Source organism: Palaemon carinicauda, chromosome 22, assembly GCF_036898095.1.
Source record: "Palaemon carinicauda isolate YSFRI2023 chromosome 22, ASM3689809v2, whole genome shotgun sequence".
NCBI lineage: Eukaryota > Metazoa > Arthropoda > Malacostraca > Decapoda > Palaemonidae > Palaemon > Palaemon carinicauda.
The window spans coordinates 13,476,606-13,486,605 of NC_090746.1; positions in this window are offsets into that span (position 1 = coordinate 13,476,606).

A 10,000-nucleotide genomic window follows, 5' to 3' on the forward strand; every position below is an offset into this window, starting at 1 on the left:
AAGTTGTAGCATCAATTTTGCTCTGAATTGTTCGGGCAAGGCAAGTGAACTCTCCCATAAGTGCTGATACAAGAATATTCCTAAAGAAGCTTGGTGGTACACGACCTATTCACGAATTGGGCGCAATGTTCTAGATTTAGACTACTGTATCTGCAAATTCTTTGTCCAAAACTTGCATATCTTCGGAATACATGGACTATACACCATAGTTGCAAATTAATATTTTATCATTCGTGATAGTAAAACTCTCAAAGCCACTTGAAAAAAACTAGTTTATTTCAAGTAATGTGACAGATTAGTCCAAAGAAACTACTGAATGATTCTTCCTTTTATACCATGCATTTGTGTTGAAGAAAATATCTCCGTATCAAGAAAATTAAACTAAAACTTTATTGATGAAAACATATACAGCTTGTCCATACAAAGGTTTGTGTTGAATAACTAATTGTAATTTAAAACTAAGGAGTACATAAATTGTAGAATACATTCTTAAGCTTGAAAATTTTCTGTACGATTAAGTGGCACTTGTCATCCTTTTGGTGTGATAGCAAATTTTAAAATAACATTCTTGGAGGACAGGAGAAGATTTATAAACAAAATAAAGCTTGTCAATACTGTAACAAAGTGAAGAGTTGAGAATCAAATTTTTAATTGAAGATACCTTTGTCCAAAAAAGTGAGTTGTAAAATATACGTTCTTAAGCGAAACTTGCAAATTTTCTGTACATTAGGAGGTCTCTGTTTGCTGGTGGTTGAGGTCCTTTAGCTGCCTTGGCAATGTAACTACTATATAACTCACGAGATCGTCGAGGAACAGTAGGAGGATCTGTCTCTACGGTTGAATCTAAGCAGAAGCTTGAACGCTGAATAAACACTAGAGGGGCTGAAACTGGTAAAAATTGGTTATGTTAAATGGTTATGATAAAAATTAAGACAATGAGACACAGCTAACCTAAATACAAATCTATCTACTTACGAAGACAAATCTCTCAACTTGTTCAAACCGCTTCAACACATTCACATCCACTCTAGCTGCTAAATTATTTCTTGAACCTGGTCTCATTCTCACCCTTCCCTTATCCTATCTAAACAAGATACGTACACCAGCCATTCTCTTCAGACGCTTTATCTCCAACAATCAATTTGTCTCGGCCACTTTCATTCCCAATAGCTTTGATCCATACATCACAGTTGGTATCACTTCCTCCTACAACCCTTCTTTATATTCATGCCTAACCCTCTATTCTTACCATTCCTGCACTGCCCCCCAACACTTTGCATCCTTCATTCACTCTTAACGTACATCTGCTTCCACTCCTCCATTTGCTGCAACAACAGACCTTCCTCGAGTAACTCCATTCAACATGGCATTCAATCTTGCACTACCTTCCCTACTCGTGCATCTCGACCTCATATCCAATCAAGCCAAATCGGGGAGTAATCATGTCAGTTTAAATCCAGGGCAGTTGAAGGCTCGAGCTTTTACTCGAAGAGGTGTACCAGAAAGGAAGCTTAGAAGTCTCAAGTTATCCAGCATGAGGTCTATCCTTGCTTTTCCCAATAAATATTGCCTTGTGGGGGAAGAACTCTTACAATCCATTAAGTCGTGGATACAGACATGAAAAATCTATGGTGAAGGTTCTAGGTTAGAAAGGGGGGAAGCAAAGGTTTTAAAAAAGGAAGGAAAGATATCATTAACCATTTGTACCAGTCCAACCTCAAGGCATCTTGCAATTGCACAAAAATAAAAAACGAGCCAATTAAAGTGGAAACTGTGGTTATTTGCTGTCGCCAATGGGTCCACAAAAATCATCTGGAATAATTTTGAGGATTTTATAGAAATAGCACTGTTCTATAATACACTATTTGTCCAAGACCTAACTGGAATAGGCATCTGCTACCTCATTTCCTCTCTGGAAGGGATTTCATAATTAGGAGGAGCACAGCATTCAGGGTTCTTGAATAAGAACCCCTCTGCAGACAATAGAAAGATAGCTGTCTGGCCGGCAATGACGAATTTGATGTGCAAGTATGTTTTGATTGAGCTTCTTCAGTATCAAGAAGTCTGCCACTAGTTTCAACACATTTATGTAGAATGCTGCAAACAGTGGATCCCAAACATGTAGGTTTCATCCTAATGACATCCCCAATGTGACTTGGAAGCATCTGTTTAAAGGATCATAGAATCAGGGGAGGGACCAAAAGTCCCGACATGGAGAAAACCAATGACTATGTATATGTTTTGCGAATCACTTTGCAGTGAAGGGTTGATGAAAGAATTTCCGACCTGCTCTCCTCCAGACTCTGCTATGGTCTAAAGAACTGGATCGGTGATTGAAGTGAACCGGAGCAGGTTTAGGCCCAACTTCAGGTGCTGTATTTACAAAATAACAACCATGGATAAGATTTTCCTTTGGGAGGGCTTCGTGAGGTCTAAGGTAGATTTTATCATATTCTGGCAAAGGCCTAGCTATGTGAAGACCTCTCCTGGAACTAATTGTGGAAAGTTGATCAGGAAGCCTAGAGAAGAGGAAATATGATATTTTAATTATAAAATAAATTTTTGAATATACTTACCCAGTGAATATATAGCTGCAACTCTGTTGCTCGACAGACAAAAACTGTACAAAAAAACTCGCCAGCGATCGCTATACAGGTTGCAGGTGCCCATCAGCGCCATCTGTCGGCCAGATACCAAGCTCTATGTAAACAAAGACTCAATTTTCTCCTCGTCCCACTGCGTCTCTATTGGGGAGGAAGGTAGGGTCATTTAATTTATATATTCACCGGGTAAGTATATTCAAAAATTTATTTTATAATTAAAATATCATTTTTAAATATTTAACTTAGCCAGTGAATATATAGCTGATTCACACCCAGGATGGTGGGTAGAGACCAGTAAAATATGTTTACATTTTATGAGCTAAGAGTTTTTATTTCATTTTAGAAGTTATCAAAATAACAAAAACAAAATAAATAGGTACCTGGTAAGGAAGTCGACTTGAACGATTACTCTGCCTTATAAGTACGTCTTCCTTACGGAGCCTCGCGATCCTCTTAGGATGCTGATAGACCCCTAGGAGCTGAAGTATCAAGGGCTGCAACCCATACAACAGGACCTCATCAAACCCCTAATCTGGGCGCTCTCAAGAAATGACTTTGACCACCCGCCAAATCAACCAGGATGCGAAAGGCTTCTTAGCCTTCCGGACAACCCATAAAAACAACATTAAAAACATTTCAAGAGAAAGATTAAAAGGATATGGAATTAGGGAATTGTAGTGGTTGAGCCCTCACCCACTACTGCACTCGCTGCTACGAATGGTCCCAGTGTGTAGCAGTTCTCGTAAAGAGACTGGACATCCTTTAGATAAAAAGACGCGAACACTGACTTGCTTCTCCAATAGGTTGCGTCCATTATACTTCGCAGAGATCTATTTTGCTTAAAGGCCACGGAAGTTGCAACAGCTCTAACTTCGTGCGTCTTCACCTTAAGCAAAGCTCGGTCTTCCTCACTCAGATGTGAATGAGCTCCTCGTATTAACAATCTGATAAAGTATGATAAAGCATTCTTTGACATAGGCAAAGATGGTTTCTTAACTGAACACCATAAAGCTTCAGATTGGCCTCGTAAAGGTTTGGTACGCTTTAAATAGAACTTAAGAGCTCTCACAGGGCATAAGACTCTTTCTAGTTCATTGCCTACGATCTCCGATAAGCTGGGAATATCGAAAGATTTAGGCCAAGGCCGAGAAGGCAGCTCATTTTTGGCTAGAAAACCAAGTTGTAGCGAACAGGTGGCTTTTTCTGACGAAAAACCGATGTTCTTGCTGAAGGCATGAATCTCACTGACTCTTTTAGCCGAGGCTAAGCATACCAGGAAAAGAGTCTTAAGAGTGAGATCTTTCAGGGAGGCTGATTGTAACGGCTCAAACCTGTCTGACATGAGGAATCTTAGCACCACGTCTAAATTCCATCCAGGGGTAGCCAAACGACGCTCCTTGGTGGTCTCAAAAGACTTGAGGAGGTCTTGAAGATCTTTATTGTTGGAAAGATCTAAGCCTCTATGCCGGAAGACCGATGCCAACATGCTTCTGTAGCCCTTGATAGTGGGAGCTGAAAGGGATCGTCCTTTTCTCAGGTATAAGAGAAAATCAGCTATTTGAGCTACAGAGGTACTGGTCGAGGATACAGAAACTGACTTGCACCAGTCTCGGAAGACTTCCCACTTCGACTGGTAGACTCTAATGGTGGATGCTCTCCTTGCTCTAGCAATCGCACTGGCTGCCTCCTTCGAAAAGCCTCTAGCTCTCGAGAGTCTTTCGATAGTCTGAAGGCAGTCAGACGAAGAGCGAGGAGGCTTTGGTGTACCTTCTTTACGTGAGGCTGACGTAGAAGGTCCACCCTTAGAGGAAGACTTCTGGGAACGTCTACTAGCCATCGAAGTACCTCGGTGAACCATTCTCTCGCGGGCCAGAGGGGAGCAACTAACGTCAACCTTGTCCCTTCGTGAGAGGCGAACTTCTGCAGTACCTTGTTGACAATCTTGAACGGTGGGAATGCGTAGAGATCCAGATGTGACCAATCTAGGAGGAAGGCATCTATATGTATTGCTGCTGGGTCCGGGACTGGGGAGCAATAGATTGGAAGCCTCTTGGTCAGCGAGGTTGCAAAGAGATCTATGGTTGGTTGGCCCCAAGTGGCCCAAAGTCTCTTGCACACATCCTTGTGGAGGGTCCATTCTGTTGGAATTACTTGCCCTTTCCGACTGAGACAATCTGCTATGACATTCAAGTTGCCTTGGATGAACCTCGTTACTAGGGAGATGTCTTGACCTTTTGACCAGATGAGCAGGTCCCTTGCGATCTCGTACAACGTCAGTGAGTGGGTACCTCCTTGTTTGGAGATGTACGCCAAGGCCGTGGTGTTGTCTGAGTTTACTTCCACCACTTTGCCTCGAAGGAGAGACTTGAAGCTTTTCAAGGCCAGATGTACTGCCAACAGCTCCTTGCAGTTGATATGCATGCTCCTCTGACTCGAGTTCCACAGTCCTGAGCATTCCCGACAGTCTAGTGTCGCGCCCCAGCCCACGTCCGATGCGTCCGAGAAGAGAACGTGGTTGGGAGTCTGAACAGCCAGGGGAAGACCCTCTCTTAGGTTGATATTGTCCTTCCACCAAGTCAGACAAGACTTCATCTTTTCGGAAATCGGGATCGAGACCGCTTCTAGCGTCTTGTCCTTTTTCCAGTGAAAAGCTAGATGGTATTGAAGCGGACGGAGGTGTAGTCTTCCTAGTGACACAAATTGTTCCAGGGATGACAGCGTCCCTACCAGACTCATCCACAGCCTGACTGAGCAGCGTTCCTTCTTCAGCATGTTCTGGATGAATAACAGGGCTTGACTTATTCTGGGGGCCGACGGAAAAGCCCGAAAAGCTAGACTGTGAATCTCCATCCCTAAATACACAATAGTTTGGGATGGGACCAGTTGCGACTTTTCCAAATTGACTAGGAGTCCCAATTCCTTCGTCAGATCTAGAGTCCACTTGAGATCCTTCAGACAGCGACGACTGGAAGAGGCTCTGAGAAGCCAGTCGTCCAAATAAAGGGAGGCTCGGATGTCCGATAAGTGGAGGAATTTGGCCACATTCCTCATCAGCCTCGTAAACACGAGAGGAGCTGTGCTTAGGCCAAAGCACAGGGCCCGAAACTGGTAGACCACATTTTCGAAAACGAATCTCAGAAAAGGTTGGGAGTCTGAGTGAATGGGGACGTGGAAGTAGGCGTCCCTTAGGTCTAGGGAGACCATCCAGTCTTCCCTTCTGACCGCTGCTAAGACTGACTTTGTGGTCTCCATGGAGAACTTCGTCTTTGTGACAAAGACATTCAGAGCACTGACGTCTAGCACCGGTCTCCACCCTCCTGTCTTCTTTGAAACCGGGATTCTACAACCGCCACGGTTGTAGAATCCCGGTGATTGAAGGTCCGAGACTTTGACCACCGCTCCCTTCTCTAGCAAAAGAGACACTTCCAGTTTCAGGGCTTGTCTCTTTTCTTCCTCTCTGTACCTGGGAGAGAGATCGATGGGAGACGTTGCTAGAGGGGGTTTGCGTACAAAAGGGATTTTGTACCCCTCTCTGAGCAACTTCACAGATTCTGAATCTGCGCCTCTCCTCTCCCAGGCTTGCCAGAAGTTCTTGAGTCTGGCTCCCACTGCTGTCTGAAGTTGCGGGCAGTCAGACTCTGCCCTTAGAGGACTTAGATCCTTTCCTCTTCCCTCGCTTCCCTTCGGCACGAGCACCTCCTCTGCTGGAGGCTCTGCCACGAAAGGGCGGAATAAAGCGCGACGCTGGAGTGTCTATCCTCGGTCTAGCTGAAGATGAAGGCAAAGGGGGAGCTTTGCGAGCTGAGGACGCAACTAGATCGTGAGTGTCCTTCTGCACTAACGAAGCAGCAATTTCCTTTATCAAGACTTCTGGAAACAGGCACTTGGAAAGGGGAGCAAAGAGAAGCTCAGATCTCTGGCATGGTGTAACTCCAGCAGACAGGAACGAGCAGAGAGACTCTCGCTTTTTCAGGACTCCGGACGTGAATGAGGCAGCTAGCTCATTGGACCCATCACGGACGGCCTTGTCCATGCAGGACATAATGAGCAAAGAAATATCTTTATCTGTCGAAGAGATTTTCCTGCTCAGGGCTCCTAAGCACCAGTCTAAAAAGTTAAAGACTTCAAAAGCCCTAAAGATCCCTTTCATAAGGTGGTCCAGGTCCGATGATGACCAACAAATCTTCGAGCGTCTCATGGCAAGGCGGCGGGGAGAGTCTACAAGACTTGAGAAGTCGCCCTGGGCAGAGGCAGGAACTCCCAAGCCGAGAACTTCTCCCGTGGCATACCAGACGCTCGATCTAGAAGAGAGTTTAGCTGGGGGAAAGGCAAATGCTGTCTTCCCTAAACTCTTCTTGGACTCTAACCAGTCTCCTATCAGCCGCAAAGCTCTCTTAGACGAGCGTGCGAGGACGAGTCTAGTAAAGGCAGGTGCAGCAGAAGGCATGCCTAATACAAACTCTGACGGCGGAGAACGAGGAGCCACAGAAACAAACTGGTCAGGAAACAACTCTTTGAAAATAGCCAAGACTTTTCTAAAGTCCAAAGATGGTTGAGTTGACTTAGGCTCGTCCAGTTCTGATTGTTGATCGTCTTGTTGTTCAGCAACATCATCATCAGAAAGTTCCTCATCCGAAAACTGATGAGGAAACGGCAACGGAGTGGGCAACGTCTGGTTCGCTGAGTCCGGTCGCACTGGTGCATGCGTGACGGAGCCGGACGCAACGTCATGGAACTGCTGCACAGTCTGTGAACTGTCAACAACCATGGGAGCGCGAGGACGCACAGCGTCTACCCGAGACTGTCTAGACCGACTGGGTTGAGCAGTGGAAACCACACCGGGTTGCGGAGGTTGACGCACCGCGTCAAAACAAGTCACCTCTGATGGTTGTTGAACGTCCTGAACGTCAACAACCACCTCCGTGCGTCGCTTAACGTCAACGTGCGGCTGGCAACCCACACTGGATCGCATCGGTGGAGGAACCACCTCAACTGGTAGACGCGAGAAGGTTACCTCAGCGTCAACAGGACGCACAACCGATCGCTTGGAAGGTTGTTGGCTAGAAGGTACGGCAGCAACCTTCTCCGCATGAAAGTCCTGCATCAAAGACGTAAGCTTGGACTGCATGTCTTGCAGCAAAGCCCATTTAGGGTCTAAGGGAGCAGGTGCGGTGACAGACGGTGTTAGTGACTGAAGCGGTACCGCTTTGCCTCTCTTAGGCGGTGAGCAGTCATCAGATGACGGCAACGAGTCCGAACTGACCCAGTGGCTACAACCGGGACGTTGGACTTGTCCTGAAGGGACCGATTTACGTTTTAAAGGTCGTGAGACCTTGGTCCAAAGTTTCTTACGAGAAACACCTTCAGACGACGAGGTATAAATGGGCTCTCTCGTCTTACGTAGGTAGGGGCGATCTTGGGGAGATACGCCTGATACCATGGAGGGAACGTCTGTTCGCTGATTAAAGCCTCTCGAACCCATGCGTCGTGCGACATTGCTTCTCCCCTGGACTTGGGAGCTTGCAAGAGGTCCCGGACTAGGAGGACGACAGGCACGAACAGACGAACCCTCAAGCGCAACACTGTTCACAACACTTTCACTTGGCACTTTATCACTTCCCACTGCACTTTGGCACTTAAGCTCCTTAACATCCGCCATGAGTTGATTGCGGTCACTTGCAAGGGACTCAACTCTCTCCCCCAGGGCATGGATGGCACGCATCATGTCAGCCATCGATGGTTCCTGAGTGCTAGGAGGGGGGTTAGGAACAACCACTACAGGGGAAGGAATAAGTTGTGGGGCATGAGGAGAGGAAACATCTCTCTCTCTCTCTCTCTCTCTTTCTCTCTTTCGCTCTTTCTCTTTTTCTCACTTTCGCTCTTTCTCTTTCGCTCTTTCTCTTTCTCTCACTTTCGCTCTTTCTCTTTCTCTCACTTTCGCTCTCTCTCTTTCTCTCTCTTTCTCTTTCTTTCTTTCTCTCTCTCTCTCTCTTTCTTTCTTTCTCTCTCTTTCTTTCTCTCTCTCTCTCTCTTTCTTTCTCTTTCTTTCTCTCTCTTTCTTTCTCTCTTTATTTCTCTCTCTCTCTTTCTCTCTCTCTCTTTCTTTCTCTCTCTCTCTTTCTCTCTCTTCTTAGAAGAACTAACCCAAATTGAAAAAATAGATATATTAAATATAAGTGAAACATGGTATTCCCAAGAGACTGGCAGTGATGACCAGATAAAGGGTTTCCAAACTTATAGATCAGACAGAAAAAATAGGAATCAAGGGGGAACCGCAATATATGGAAGAGACATAAATCAAGGAAAAGTATGTGAAAAATACAGCAACACAGAATGTGAATTGATTGCGGTAGAATTTGAATTTGAAAAACTAATGAATATTGTAGCTTACAGACCCCCAAACACTAAGGAGTTTGACATAATAATAGAAAAAATAGATATATGTAGAAACCATAAAGACTGGAATATACTCCTATCCGGAGATTTTAACTTTCCTTTCGGGGATTGGAAAGAACGGATAGAAGAAAGTGGTTGTATGTATACATATAAAAAAGATAGTAATAGTAGCGCAGAAGATAAGAGGCAATTTGAAAAGCTTCAAGATATGCTATTAGAACATAATATGCAACAAATAAACCACATTCCAACAAGAAAGGAAAATGTCCTAGATCTAGTATTTGTGAATGAGGTGAATTATGTTAAAGAAATAATAGTGTATAACACGGGAATTTCAGACCACAATGTCATAGAATTGATAGTTCATTCCAAAGCAAGTGATCACAGAATTAATAAAAGCACAAAACTTTGAGAAGGATATGGAAAATATAACTTTTACAGTAAGAATATAAAATGGTCAGAAATAAATGAAGAACTGAATAAAGAATGGAAAAATGTATTTATAAGTGATAATATACAGGTAAATACGGATATACTGTACAAAATACTGGAGAAAATTGTTGAAAAATATGTACCGAAAAAAAACAATAAACAAAAGACGTGCATACCAAGAGACAGAAGGATCTTATTTCAGAAAATTAAAAAGTGGAAGAAAAATCTTGCAAAAGAAAAAAATGTGTGGAAAATGAGGGAAATAAAATGTAAGATAGAAAATGCAGAACAAAAGATTATACAGTCGAAAGAAAATGAAAAAAGGGACTTAGAAGAAAGGACACTTCAAAATATAAAAAGAAACCCCAAAGTACTTTACTCCTATGCAAAAAAGATGAATAAAAGGAGAATAGAAATAGGCCCTCTAAGAATTGAAGGACGGCTAACGAATGAAAAAAAGGAAATATGCAACATATTAGCAGAAAAATATAAGAGTGAGTTCACGCCAAGAATTGCGAATGAGAATAATGAAACAGAAATGAGAGAAGAAAATGTTGAATATCTAACGG